This window comes from Chrysemys picta, chromosome 9 (assembly GCF_011386835.1).
Source record: "Chrysemys picta bellii isolate R12L10 chromosome 9, ASM1138683v2, whole genome shotgun sequence".
NCBI classification, from domain to species: Eukaryota; Metazoa; Chordata; order Testudines; family Emydidae; genus Chrysemys; species Chrysemys picta.
The window spans coordinates 3742003-3755712 of record NC_088799.1 but is presented as its reverse complement, the minus strand read 5'-3'; the positions used below and the strand labels follow the sequence as shown (position 1 = coordinate 3755712).

Genomic DNA, 13710 nt, shown 5'->3' with positions numbered 1-13710 from the left:
TTTTTTATGAGAACCAAGTGAGCAAACTATGGCCTGATCCCTGGCCACCAAGCATCAGCTGGAAGGCAACTGGTTAGCTACAGATGGGGCTGGGCCTAACTCCCCTTAAAGGGCCAGCCACCCTATGACACAGACCAGTCATGTCCTAGCCCAGGGGTCGGCAACCTTTCAGAAGTGCTGTGCCGAGTCTTCATTGATTCACTCCAATTTAAGGTTTCGCGTGCCAGTCATACATTTTAACATTTTTAGGTCTCTTTTTCTATAAGTCTAGAATATAGAACTAAACTATTGTCTGTAAAGTAAATAAGGTTTTTAAAATGTTTAAGAAGCTTCATTTAAAATTAAATTAAAATGCAGAGCCCCCCGGACCGGTGGCCAGGACCCGAGCAGTGTGAGTGTCACTGAAAGTCAGCTCGTGGGCCACCCTGTCCTAGAGTAACTGTCTGGGGCCACAGTTCAGGAAAGCATCCCTATGTAGGAGGACATGCAAGTCCCATTGGAACTGAAGCACGTGCGTAAGCACTTTCCTGAATCAGGGCCTAAACAGGCTCCAGAGAACTGGCATGCTGTGTCCAGGTTTGGAGCCCAGGGACTGGACACAGTTGAATGACTCTGGGTCTAGATACCGCTGCTCCTCTTTGCTCTGGCTCGTACTTCAGTTTAGGGCCTCTCTCAGCTGCAACAGCAGGAGAGGGACTGGCGCTGGCCCTACTGCCGCAGAAAGCTGGTGGGTGGGATGGGCAGTGCCCCAGCAGTCTCTCCCAAGAGACCCGTGTGTGTCAGAGAGCTGTTAATCCTGGTGCTGCCCCCGAAGGCACCAGATGGAGGGTGGGCCAGCCAGCCACCCCCTAGCAAATCCAGATACTGGGAGCAGCTAACCACCTCCTGAAGGTATCTAAAGGGGATGGGTAATATTGACTGCTGCCTTTTTGCTCTCACCAGATGCCCTCAAATATATGGGGAGGGAGATGCAAGGGGTGTTTGTGAAGGAGCCGGGGGCTCTTTGGAGGTGGATGGTCCTTGCTTTCATCTCCAAGGACCAGGAAGAAAAGCACCAGCTGGGTATGTTTTCTCCGGTCTCTGTCCCTGCACCGAAGGGACGGTGAGGACCGGACAGGGCCTTCACTTCGCTCTCCTGGGGCAGGAGTGGGGCAGGTCTTTCTCGCCTTCCAGAAGCCTTGAGGAGGGCGTGTACCCAGTGGTCCAGGCGTTTTCCTGGCAGCAAGCTGCATTCGGGGAACGCCTGAGCAGCATGAATACGGGCCAGGATGGCTGAAAATGGCAGATATTCAGGAAATGAATCATTTCCGTGGCCCATCCCTGAAAAATAATGCGGTTCAGTGTGCACAGCATGTACTGTTTGCCCAGAGATTAGCCTCCTGTGTGTGTGAATTCTTGCACGGGGAAGGTGCAATCTCATTAGGAAGCCTGAAGTCCAGGAGGTTTCACAAGTGATATGCTGCACCCATGACCTGTGGGCATTCCCACCATGCAGAGAAATGCTGCCTGAACACTGCCTTTTTTTGATACCTCTATCAAGATTGACACAGGAGAAGGAGCTGCAGCGGACCCGCCTAAGATGATCTAATTTAATTAATTAGAGCTGAACTGGATCATTATTTAATGAGATCTAAAACTAATTAATCTTCAGAGCCATGGTGCAAAAGACACTTTGTTGCTTTTAAAAAGATAATTAAGCAAGGCGTTTACCCTCCGCCTTTGGAGAGGAGATTTTCTTTCTTATCTATGACTTGTTTTTTCAAAGTGCTTTGGAATGAGGAGTTAATTGTCTTGTTGCTGTTTGTGTCTGGTGTAATTGTCTCCCTTTGAAAATGCAGTCTCTGTCCAAGAACTAAAGGTTGGTCTACAGGGGGAAATCAACCAGAAAAGCGATTGCATAATAAACGGTTCCAGAATAGCTCTCATGTGTAGACTCTATTCCAGAATAAAAGTTGTTTTCGTCCAGAATAAGCAGTCTGCTTTCGAAGTGCACGAATTATTCTGGAATAAATCACCTTTACTCCAGAATAATGTGTCCACATGGGAGTTACTCTGCAACAGCTATTCTGGTCAATTACTCTGTGTACACAAACAACAAGGAGTCAGGTGGCACCTTAAAGACTAACAGATTTATTTGGGCATAAGCTTTTGTGAGTAAAAACCTCACTTCACATGCCTTTAGCCTCATCTTGCTCTCTAAGAACAGCAGCATGTTCCCCGTAGTATTTAGTAGTTTGCCTCTGTATTAAAGATTTCAAAATATTATACTATCAGAGGGGTAGCCGTGTTAGTCTGTATCCACAAAAACAACGAGGACTCCGGTGGCACCTTAAAGACTAACAGATTTATTTGGACATAAGCTTTCGTGGGTAAAAGAACCCACTTCTTCAGATGCAACTACGTATTATAGTGATCCTGTGTGTGTACCACTGCCCTCCACTGGACAGAATGAGAACTGACCAACTGCGTGTCTCCTGCTTTGTACTGCGGAGTGCTAATGAAGACTCTCCTCCACATCTGTTGATACAGGCCTGTGGATTTGGAGTAAGAGGACCTGAGTTCTGTTCCCTGTTCGGCCCAAGTGGCCATGGCGTGTAGCTTAATGTTAAATAGTGCACCATTCGATAGGTATGAAATTGTTACAGTGGGTACAGTTTTCAAAGTGACTATGTGACTTAGGCACCTACATTCCTCTGACTTTCATCGGGACTGAGGTGCGTTTGAAAACGTTCCCCAATAACTACGAATCCGCAAACACCGTGCAGTAGCACGGCAGAGTTCTTGTGGACGTTTGATTCCAGTGTGTCGTTTTCAGCATCATTGGAAGGCGCTGTGATGTGTGCTGGCTTGGGGCTATTAAAAAGGTAACCTTTGGGGAAAAGGTTTAAAGTGGTTCTGTCTTTAAAATAACCCTCTTCTCCGATGTTAAACAGAAAGGGTTGGGGTTGCGTTCTGCCTCTCAGCTTGTGCAGTTCACGCATAACATTTTCTGTGCAATCGAGGGGTGCAAGAAATGTGGCATGAAGTGAGAGAGGGGACTGAGGAAGGGGGACAGTTCACCGGTTGGTCACACACGGGCTTGCAATTTCACAGTTTGCCTGTATGGGGGCAGGAGGGGAAAGAATTGGGGAACTATTAAGCAGGGATTTGAAACAAGGTGGGCTTAGCCGTTTCCTGAACAAGCTTCAGGGAATGACGTGTCGGGTGGTCTCTGAGACGCAGACTGGAATTGGCTGTATCCGTCCTTCCTGTGGAAGTCTGTTGCCCGGCAGTCACAGGGCGGTGGTATGTGTGCACGGGATTACACTCTTCCAGGGCAGCGAAGGCAGCCCGGGAGAGTCACTGAAGCATTCAAAGCCCAATTCTGGATGCTAGTGGGCCTGCGCATCTGGCGTATGGAGGTGCTCGAGGGAGCAGAGGGATTCCCTTATCGGCAGTTGCGGCTGCGTCTCCGCATTCCCAGGAGCTCAGCCCCTCTCCCCAGAGACCGGATCTTCTGCGTATTGCCACCTGTCAGCAGAGCTGGCTTTACTGATCCATCCAAGTCCTATCAGACGGACTGTAATCTGCAACTTCAGACCATGGCAGATGGGGCTCGGGGCTCATGGTAAAGGAGCCCTCTCTGCGGCTAATGGAAGAGGACTACAGACTCCTGCTTTCACCCCTCAATGACTTTCACTTTCTCCCTTCTTGGTTGGGACCTTCTTCCACAGGTCCCTGTGATACCGGACTCTGGCTTCTCTCACTGCATTCTCCTTCGGCTAGGGAGGCTCCATTCAGGATGCATATTTACAAACAGTGATGGGAGTCAGAGCTTTCAAGGGCAGAGGGAACCATCAATTCACCATACATGGGGAATCCTTGTCGAGCGGGTTTGTTTCCAGTGGGGTCCTGCAGGGATCGGTTCTTGGCCCTACGCTATTTAACGTTTTTATCACGGAAGCAGAGAGATCTAAATCACTTGGTTAAACTGAGCACAAGCAAACAATAAGCTTTTAAACATGGCCAAGTGTAAATGTCTGTATCTAGGAACACAGGTCGTTCTTATAGGATGGGAACTATCCTGGGGAGCAGTGACTCTGAAAAAGATTTGGGGGTCGGTGTATAATCAGCTGAACATGAGCTCCCAGGGTGATGCTGTAGCCAAAAGAGTTAATGTGATCCCGGGATGCATAAACAGGGGACTTCCAAATAGGAGCAAAGAGGTTATTTTACCTCTGTGTTTGGCACTGATGTGACGGCTGTTGGAATCCTGTGTCCAGTTCTGGTGCCCAGAATTCAGGAAGGACGTTGATAAATTGCAGAGGGTTCAGAGAAGAGCCACGAGAATGATTAAAGGATTAGAAACCCTGCCATATAGTGATAGACTGAAAGAGCTCAATCTATTTAGCTTAACAAAGAGAAGGTTAAGGGGTGAATTAATTACAGTCTATGCATATTTCAGAGGGGAACAAATATGTAATAATGGCTTCTTCAGTCTAGCAGAGAAAGCTCTAATATGAGCCAATGGCTGGAAATTGAAACTAGACCAGTTCAGACTGAAATGAGGTGTAACATTTTTACCTGTGAGAATAATTAACCACTGGAACAATTTACCCAGGGTCGCGGTGGATTCTCCATCACTGGCAATTTGTAAATCAAGATGCGATGTTTTTACTTAAAAGCTCGTCTCTAGGAATAATGCCGGGGAAGATCTCTGCATTGTGTTCTACAGGAGGTCAGACTAGAGCAGGGGTAGTCCATAGGCAGACAGGAGGTCAGATTAGACTAGTCTGACCTTTTGTGTGACACAGGCCATAGGATTCTGCCCAGTTACCCCTGCATTGAGCCCAATAATTTGTGTGGCTAAATCATCTCTTTGGGGCTTTGTCTCCATGGCCCTGCAGTTTGGACTACGGGGGTGTGAACAGCAGTGTGCTCCAAAGGGCGGCACTGTAATTCCTCCATGTGGACGCAAGCTAAAAGGTACCTAGTTCACGTTAACGTCGTCCTCTTTAAACAGGATGAAGGTAACCTGAACTAGGTACCTTTTTAGTTCACACCCGCCATGTCCCCCTGGGGGAGTTAGTGTGCTCTGTAACACACACACACACTCTCTCTCTCTCTCTCTCCCTCTCCCTCTCTCTCCCCAAACTGTGAGGCCCTGTAGGAAAGCCCCAAGAAAGGCTCCAGCCTTGATCTGAAGGCTTCTGGAGAAGGAGAATCCACTGCTTCCCTGGGGAGTTTGTTCCAATGGTTAATCCCCCTCACTGTTCAAAACATGGGCATTATTGCTAATTTTAATTTGTCTGGCTTTAATTTACAGCTATTAGATAGTATGTCCGTCTCTGCTAGACTAACGATCCCTTTCGTGTCCATGGTCCCTCCCCAGGAAGGTCCTTGTAGTTTGGAACCAGGGCAGGATTCTGCTCGTTATGGTCATTATCTTATAGATTCGATCTTCGTGGTGAGGGATCCGACGGCTGGCCCGAAATAGCAGGAATCTTGCCAAACCTGCTATTATGGCGAGATTTCTGCCGTCCCTGGCAGATGGTGTGAGAGGGAGAGGCAGGGCTGGAGGGAGGGCAGCTTCTGAACCTAAAATCTTGACTCAACCCTGGGTGGATCCAAAACTGGGAAGATGAGCCCAGATTGGGAGGTTTTGCCCTGCACACCTTCTCCTGAGAGAGTATGGGAGGAGGGCTGGCTTTTGGCCCATCTGTATCTACAAAGCTTTCCTTAGTAGGGGTTCCTTAGTAGGGGTTCCTGGGATAGCTCGCCTTGCAGAAAAACTGATATTTAAGAGTACAAAATGAATCGTGCCCTCCCTGCCAACCCCCACCCACCCTGATCTAGCTGAGAGCTTATCCCGTCTCTTCTCCAAAATGTTGACACTTCAAAAGCCCATGCTTGACCCTAGATACTGCCAGCCTGCAATGCGCTACCTCCTGCAGGAGGCAAATGAAAGGGGCTGTTACTGGGCAGTAATTGGACAAGATCCTGAATCAGGAGGTGTATCTAGAGTTGGCGTTAATCTTAATTTAAATTCATCTTTCGCCTTTCACTTCTGGGGTCTGTTTTACAGTCACGAATTAAGATCTGCTTAAAAGCCATCATTTTCCTGCCCCATGCTAACGCTGATCGGTTTGTTTCTTAGGAGCAACAAAGCGTGGCAAGGCATGTGGCTGCAATGGGAGAAATTCACTTCTAGGTGTGCAAGACCATCCAAGTGCTTAAGTGTACAGTTGGGAGAAAAAGGTATCACTCCCTACCCCCTATTCCTGTTAAGCTTCTGTTTGTAGACTTAATGCATGTTACGTGACATGGCCTCATTCACCTGTATGCTGTGGCCCTAGTATATCAGCAAATTCTGATAGGCACTGGAATATTATTATGCTATTCCCCTTTTTTCGCCTGAGCAATTTGGGGTTTAGTGGGTTGGTTGTTAGGAGGAGAAATTGATGTCACAGGCAGGTGTTTCTTTGATGCAACTCTGTTTATTTACAAAGAATGTACCAAGTCCTGTTTCCCTGAACACGAGAGGAATCCAATAAGAGGAGATAGTTTCTTGGCTCCCAGTCCCAAGCCTCTTTCAGCCAGCACTGTACCCAAAAAGCATGTTCTCTAGGCTTTTTTCCAGGGTCACATTGCCAGTGTTTGTTCTGGCTGTCTCCTTGGCTTTCTTTGCTCCTTCTGTGTCTCTCTGCCACTTCTCTCACACAAACAGCTCCTCCAACCAATGTGTTTTGCCAGGAGTTCCGTTGGGCCGCATGGTTCAGCTTTTACTCAGGCCTTGCTGGGTGCTTGTGTTTTGGATGGCGGTGCCTATTGTCTCAGCTGTCAGGATCCAGAAAGAGGCTTAATTGTTTCTTGCATTTATCCTCAATGAAGCCTAGTGGCTACGCCCACCAGTTTCAATGTGGTTTCATCCAAGCCCCTAGCATAACAATGCATATCGAGATTGGGAGCTTACAGTGCTAGGTGCTGTACAAACACATTGTAAGAGACGATCCCTGCCCTGAAGAGTTCGTAATCTAAATAGACAAGGCAGACAAAAGGTGGGAGAAAGAAAGGATTGTTCTCTCCATCTGACAAACGAGGAACAGAAAGATTAAGTAGTTTGCCCAACGTCACACACAATCTGTGGAAGAGATGAGAATTGAAGCCAGATCTCCTGAGTCCCTGCCCAGTGCTTTAACCCCGATCGCTAGGGTTGGTCAGGTAATTTAAAACAACAGTGAGTAATTTATTTAGTGACTGAGGAGGAGGGGAAAAACTCAGGTGAATAGACTTTAATGGAAATATTATTTAAACCAGTTCAAGGGATTCCACTAAAACATTGTCTCCTGGCCTGATCCTGAAAAAAGTTGAGCACCTCCTAGACTATGCAGAAACTTCTGAGCTCAGCACTTCACGGGGTGAGGCCATGTGCGACGATCTCAAACAGAAATGCCAAGTGTGTGTCTATAGAAACTAGTAATAGACCTTGTTCAAATTCCTCCTCCATTAATCTTCAGATTTATCTAGCGGCATAACATGACTTGAGGTCACCAGTGTTAAGATCAGCCAAAATCAATATCAATCTACATTGTTAATGTATCCGGAGCACCGTGCAGCTGTCCTTGCTATGTAGGGAGCATAATTTAATCTCCCCGTGCAGTATGTATTGAATTTATTACTTGGTGGCGTTCAGTGAATGCAGAGTAGTGGGTGGGGAAGATCTGGCTTTTGATTGTGAATTTGTACTACATGCATGAGTAAAGGCGCACGTCTGGTGTGCTGACTCCAAGCAAATGTCTCAGTTCAATCTGTAATCTTATGGCCCTCCTTCTGGTTTTCTTCTGTCTAGGCACTTATATTATTGATCTGATTGGATGCTGAGATTGGTTTGGTGGGAAAAGAGAGAGATCTGAGAAACAACGAGGAATGGAGATTCAATTCGAGTGATCTGATTCAAAATAATTAGCATTTAAGTTTATCTTTTCAAAGATGCCACACTGAATTCTAGACTCTGTCTGCGCAGCTCCCTGATCTGCCTTCCCCACAGGCAACCGATTGCAGAGTGTCCGTGTCAACCTCCCTGAGCCTGTGAAGATACTGCTTGCAGTGCTGATTCCTGTGCTGGGAGCGTTGCTCATTTCCCAATACTCTCTTCCCAGACTGACTGACAGATTGATACCTCCCAGGGCAGATACGGGGATGGAAAAGATCTGACTATATCCCGTGGTCTGGACTAGACAGGGGCATGAGTCCAAGCCCTAGGGGCGAAACCCTGGCCTTACTGAAGTCAGTGGCAGCTTTGCTAATGACGATAGTTTCACCTCCAGATGGTGTCTTGTTAGACTGCTGGGTTTTGTGGCATTTGAAATCCATTTCTCGATCCACAGTTTGCATCCCAAGCTCCCCTCGGTTGCAGGTGCCATCTCTCAGGGTGAGCTGGGGGCCAATCTTTATTCTCAGTTTAGAGCAGCGACCACACAGCGTTAAATGTTCAATGTAAAGACCCAAGGAAAAACAAAACCAGGCGGAAGCGTAAAGTTGCAAGTGCCACGTACGTTTGCAGTGACACCGACTGCCCTGCTTCACCCAAGGCAGCGGGAATTTGGCTGGTGGGATGTGGATTTTTCAAATGTACTCGACGTTGGTCTAACGCTGCTGCATTGAAATCAATGGGAGGGGTTAAAGTTGGGCCAACGCTGGGCAAGTGGTTTTACAAATCCCACTTTTAAATAGAATGTCGTCCTCCGTTCTTCTCTCTGAGATTATCCAGAGGAGAGTTGGGGGTAACTGTTCCCCTGCCCCGAGGGGTTCAGATCCTCACCCCCTCCTGCTCAATGTAATAGCTGAGGCCACCAGAAGAGTTGGTGAGAAAACACAGGCGGCAACATATTCAGTGTGCTGCTAACGCTCTGCACTACTCCCAAGCATAACCTGCCTGGATCTGCAGTTTGTTACCTGCTCACAACTCAACCACTCGCAAACCCGACTCTGGATTCCCCTGAACCTGGACAGTTATAGTTGCAAGTGGAAAACACACGAGACCCGGTGGTTTGGGTCCCCATCTAAGCGTGGTATAGTGGTGCTAGCTGAGTTTTGCTTCGAGGTTTTTTTATTCATTTGAACAATACACTCAAAGTAAAACATGAGGCGTGAACCACAAATGAACTGATGCCCAAAGAAGAGCTCACACAGCACTGTGACCTGAAACCACTGGCTTCCATCTCGCTCCGCTGGGCACGGTGCTAGAACTGGGTGATATTAGAGATTTATGAAGCTGGTTCAGGTGACTTTGACCCTCTTGCTTTTCTCTTGTCTGCCAAATTCCGTGAAATGGTTATTTTTCTCCAGTCGAAATAATGTAAAAATTCAAATGTCAACTTTAAAATGTCAAAATCCCTGTTTTTTGTCGCTTAAAATGGGCCCGTTTTCAGTTCGGAGCAGATTGTGATATCTTTGCTCATGCTCAGTGGCACCTCTTAGTGCATGTGTGATGCCACTTCACGGGAACCAGGTGGAGTAAAGTATTCACTGTGGGTAAAGGGTCTGGAGTGTGTGTGTGTGTGTGTGTGTGTGTGTGTGTGTGTGTGCGGCCTATTGCTGCCATTTCCAAAGAAGGGGGAATACAGAGTCCCTGAGTTAAACGACTGTCATATTCAGTCCTGTTTGCCTTAAAAATAACAATGTAGGAAATGTACCGCTGGGGCAGCAAGCAGTTTCCCTCTGGACTTGCACTTGAAATGGGAGGCCAAAGGATCCCAAGGGAAGCCAGCGAGTACTGAAATCTCTCAGATCTTTTTAACGGTTGGCATTGTGAAATATTGTTATGCATCTATAATTAGGGTGTGTAACAGATGGCTAACGCTTAGTTATAATTAACGTCTAATGCACAGGAAAATAACCCAATGCAGCCAGTGATTCACCAGCGCCGAAAATTTTAATTCCTTCTTTGCTGGGCTTAAGCCTCACTTGCAGAAAACTGGGACTGCAGGGGAATTCTATTGCATCACTAATTTCACAGGGACCCTACCCTGTATTAAAAGTTGTGTGTCCAAATGCTTCATTATTATGTATTAAATTATACTGTGCTGTATCACCTGCTTTAGTAGCTTGAAATCCTGTATTAAAGGGGTGCACACGTTGCGTTAGTAGCACACCAGCAGCATGTTACAAGCTGCTGTAGAACAGACGCAGTCTTGCTCTTCAGAACTGATTACGAATGCTTTAGGAGAAATGATTTAAGAAGAGACTTTAATGAGGTGCTTGTAGCATTCAGGTGGGGAAACATTTTATTTATAAAACTTTTCTAAGTATTTATTATAGGTAGTAATCACTTAACACAGGCGTCATCCCTGAGCCGTTAGCATCCCCATGACATTAGGCTCCAAAGGTTTCCAGTTCCTGGAAGTTGGGACACAGTTGCTGTGAGGTGGCACGTGGTGGTGAAGCATGAAGAGAGGTGTTTTGGTGAGACGTCACGAAGCTGCAATGCAATGCAGTGACTGGCATGGAAGTGGTTTTAGGGCCAGTGAAAAAAGCGTGAGAGGCAGGTTCTTCCCCCCCACCCCCAAAAGAATCTGGGAGCATCTCATAGAATCATCTAGTCCAACCCCCTGCTCAAAGCAGGACCAACCCCAACTAAATCATCCCAGCCAGGGCTTTGTCAAGCCAGGCCTTAAAAACCTCTAAGGAAGGAGATTCCACCACCTCCCTAGGTAACCCATCTCGGCAATCCCTGGATGGCTGATGCTAGAGAGCCTTGAATTATACTGTGCAAAGAACTTAACTTTTTTCTGCCTGTTCCCAAATTATTTACCCAAAAGCCTTTTCTTTTCTTACCATTTGGCCAGTTTGATAGATAGCAGAGATTCTCATGGATTGTTATAGACCACTTCACACCTCCGGAGAGAGATTGTCCTGTGGTCCCCTCCCGTTTCCCATCACTTAATATCCCTCAGTACCTACATCAACTGCTTTTATGGAAAAGTAAACATTAGCACGATCATTCATGTACATTCAGACTATTTTAGTGTGATTTAGTTGCAGGAAAGAGGTACCAGTACCATGTGTCCAGCCAGAATCTAAGCTGGTTCTTTGAGTGCTTGTCCATATATACTCCACGTTTGGTGCACGCGCACCCTGTGTGATTAATAGCGGAGCCTTTTGGCCAGGCGTGGCCGTGAGGGCAGCCTGCTGAATGCCCTGGCATCCCCCTTTCCAGAGCATGAAGGGCAGAGTGAGGCCAACCGACCTTCTGTCCCTTCTTCTTTCTCCGGGGCTGTGAAATGGAACTCAGCAGTGATCTTGTCACTTTCACACTGGCGATTAAAAGGGATAGTTCTGTGCATAGTTCCCTATCACTGGGGGTTAATAGTTAGCTTGGAATAGCTTTTTATAGTAGGTTTCTATTCTGGGTAGTTCTTTTTCTCTGTCATTTAGTTACTCACCCCTTATGGCTGAGCAAAAAATTGCCAGGGTTTAAATACAGCGCCTGACGCAAGGTGACTGCCCGTCGCCGAGGGGTACATGCTTGTTTGGTTTGGGCGAGGGGCATGTCACTGACAAGTGCTCTATTTATCCTTCTCTAAAAGAACTCCATACGCTGGGGGGGCTCATTTAAAGCTTTACCTGCTGGACCAGTGGATGCAGCCAGCCTCGGGTCCCGGTAAACAAGATCCACCCAGCTCCAAACAGTCCTCCACCAGAATTGCTCCAGTGACTGCGAGTGCTCTGATCCCCTCTAGGGCCTCAGCTCATAATAAGCGTTGTTGTGATGCTTCCAGTCCTAAACCCTCTTCGTCGGCAGAGAGGGATAGGGCGCCGCACTGCTTTTCTGAAGAGCAGGAGGACAGGTCTGCCTCTGAGGAACCTGGTGAAAGGAAGAGGCATAGATCACCTCAGCTTTCCTCTCACAAGGCCCAAGTTAGGTCCCTCTGGCACCTGAAAACCTTCCGGTCTCCATACACCAGTCCAGGCCAAGAGCATCCTCCAATGGTCTCCACTACTACCTCTATGGCACTGCCGGCAGGGTGCTTGGTAGAGACCTTGTCAGCACAGTCTTCTGCAGACCGAGCATCTCAAAATGATGGCTCATGGTGCAGATGGTTTCGACACCAAGATTCCTGGCACGGGGAAATTTAGCCATGTCTGCCTGCGCTGAGACACCGCTGTTATCCTCTGCAGTAAATGTACTCTCAGCACTACCGATAGTGGATATTTCTTTGGCAATTCACATTGCTTACAACTCTGATTCCTGGCCATACCGGGCACATCCATCAGGCTAAGAAGCGATTCTCCTCAGCATGTGCCTCCCCAAACAGCCTTGTGTGTCCCCGCCCATGCTCTGCCCCCAGGCCCCTTCCCTTCCTGCTTCCCGGGCTGTGCTGCAGGGGACTTTTCCCGCCCATGGCCGGGGCCCCAGGCTGGGGGCTAATGGGGGCTGGCCCGTGCTCCAGGGCTGGGGGAGGAAGGCCGCACCACCTGGGGAGAGATGTGGGGGGGCTGGTTGCCATGCCGGGAGTGGGGGTGGGGCAGGGCCTCGGGCAGAAGGGGTGGGCCGAGCCGGGGCTAGCCTCCCTGAGCCCAGGGTTCACCCGCCGCCCATGCTCCTCAGGCCACTCTAGACTTAGATCTCCCTCCACAGCAGGGTCCACCAACGGCCACTCCAAGGAGCAATTGTTGGTCCTCAACAACTGCAAGTCTTTCATGAAGAAATCCATCCGTCAGCTGGACTTGCTTCCATTTTGTCCCAAAGAAGCTGTGTTTCCTCACACCCCAATGACGACAGGGCTTTTCAAGACCTCCTTCTTCGGATAGTGGAGACCTTGAGATTCCAAATACAACAGCGCAGGAGAAATCCCATGTGCTAGAGCTCTTGTGCAACTCTATCCTGGGTAGGCTGGCTCTGCCGGCAGATGAGAGACGGTGAGAACCTGCACCGCTCCTATGGCAGATGCCTGCATCTATTCCTCTGACATCTGAAAGGACGGACAGACGGCACCAGGGGCCGTCTTTGGGATTTCGATACTTTTACGCTCATCCCAGAACTGGATCCCTTTTTCTAACCACTGCTCAGGAGAGGATGAAACAGCAAAGCTCTAAGGTGACATCGAAAGAAGAGCCCAAACGTCTGGGGTTTTTCCCCCAAAGGAAAAAGGAAGGAGCTGCTAGCGTCCATCTTAGACTTGCCAATTACTAGGCACTATGATTGTATCAATGGGCCATCCCCGACAAATTACCACAGGAGTAGAGAGAAATGAACATCCGCAATCACAGAGGCTCAGCCGTTGGAAATACCTACGCTTTCTAGGAGGAACTTCACATTTCCAGTACAGGGTCCTACCATTTGGGTTATCAATAGCACATCTGATCTGGTGCCACCATTCGAGAGATGGTGCATATGGAGTGCTACCCTGCCACCTCTTCTCTGAGAGGCAACTCGATAAGAACTGCCCGTTAAAGTCTGCAGAGCCGGGACCCTGGTTAGCTAAAGGGTTTGGGTGTCCCCTGAGAGTTAGGGATAATTGAGACTGAACTGCACGTGACTTATAAAATATATCTAATTATACCATTGTGGCAGCAGACACCAGATGGCTCTGTACAGAGAATGGCGCACATTCTTTTTCGTGGCATGTGAGCCGTGCCGTCTTTGAGGACATCCTGTACCGTTGCTGTTTTCTGGATGGCGTGACCTAGGGGGAAAATGTTGCAAACAGCAGGAGAGTTGCTCTCTGC

At 48.1% G+C, this 13710-nt stretch overlaps 1 long non-coding RNA gene across 1 annotated transcript in view; it reads left to right on the top strand.

Annotated features, from left to right (window-relative positions):
• Positions 1 to 10066, top strand: part of LOC135973619 (uncharacterized) — a 58671-nt gene extending 48605 nt beyond the window's left edge. Inside the window, exons 4-5 of the long non-coding RNA XR_010590529.1 lie at positions 6137 to 6237; positions 7829 to 10066. This is a non-coding gene — a long non-coding RNA (uncharacterized LOC135973619). The remainder of the gene's footprint in view (positions 1 to 6136; positions 6238 to 7828) is intronic.
• The last annotated feature ends 3644 nt before the right edge of the window (positions 10067 to 13710 follow it).